Genomic DNA, 1,206 nt, shown 5'->3' with positions numbered 1-1,206 from the left:
AGGCTAGTGTCCTAACAGACCTACTCCTGTAAAGTGATTTACCTAACCTAGGCAGAGGTCACATCTCATTTGTATTCATCTACCCTTTGCTCTCAAACACATCAATGATATGAGATACACTGCATCCCAAAAACCAATAATAACTGAAGTATTGTATCCTTTTCCGTATTAATTTATTTGAAGAAATTTCTATATGGAGTTTCAACTTCCCCTTGATGCTTGTAAACTGACATTTCCAAGCCCCTTTATAAACACACTTTCACCTGTACTTCCATTTGTGTTTTTATAAACATATAACCATTCCACTAACATAAATAAGGTCTCCTCACAATACTGTGCGGTAAATTTCTTGTCCCTTTCATTTCTGTTCGATCATGTTGGTTTACTCATTAGTTCTATAACTTAAGATTAATATGTATTATGCTAATATTGAATGCTTGCTACCCAGATATTGTGTTATATGTCCTTGACATGTACGTATTGATCCTCTTCGTCCATTAAGGAGTCTATGAATATGAAATAATTGCTTCGTTCGATGTCTAATCCCTGTGATACATAATTTATCATGTCCAAAACAAAGCTTTGAGAATAAATTCATATTAAGTATATCTCCTCATTAATTATTCCCATAATGCCTTTGTACAATGACCACAAATGTGATACTTCCCTTTCTTGCTTAAGGACACTACATTCTCATTTTAAAACAGGTGACTATTCTGCTCATTCACATATGCACTCTCACAAGAGATAACAATAGTGGTAGCGTTATTTTACTGCTGTGGCACAAAACAATTGCCTCGCCGAACTATGGCTTTTTTGTTTGCATATTAGCATGTATGAACTTGTTCACTTGTAGTATCCTACATCCTCTATAGAAGATAACGCGCTCAACCATTGTTCTCATAAAATTTACAGAAAGATACAAAATGTCTCACTGAAAACACAAATTAACCTTTCAACAAATAAAGGAAATTTTTGCAGAACATTTGCTATGTTTTATTGCTGTGTGTGTGTGTGTGTGTGTGTGTGTGTGTGTGTGTGACTGATCACACTTTATAAAAGAACTCTTAAATCTTTATGTTGGTTATAATAACCAGTGACTAATATTTGAAACAGTTAACTTAGATCTTAAGTAATGTACTTTTACATTACACCTTACAGGTCTATTTATATGCTTCATCAGTCACGTTTGTTTTTAGGATAGGA

Source organism: Schistocerca nitens, chromosome 4 (genome assembly GCF_023898315.1).
Source record: "Schistocerca nitens isolate TAMUIC-IGC-003100 chromosome 4, iqSchNite1.1, whole genome shotgun sequence".
In the NCBI taxonomy this organism is placed as follows: Eukaryota; Metazoa; Arthropoda; class Insecta; order Orthoptera; family Acrididae; genus Schistocerca; species Schistocerca nitens.
Note: the sequence above shows the minus strand (reverse complement) of the source record.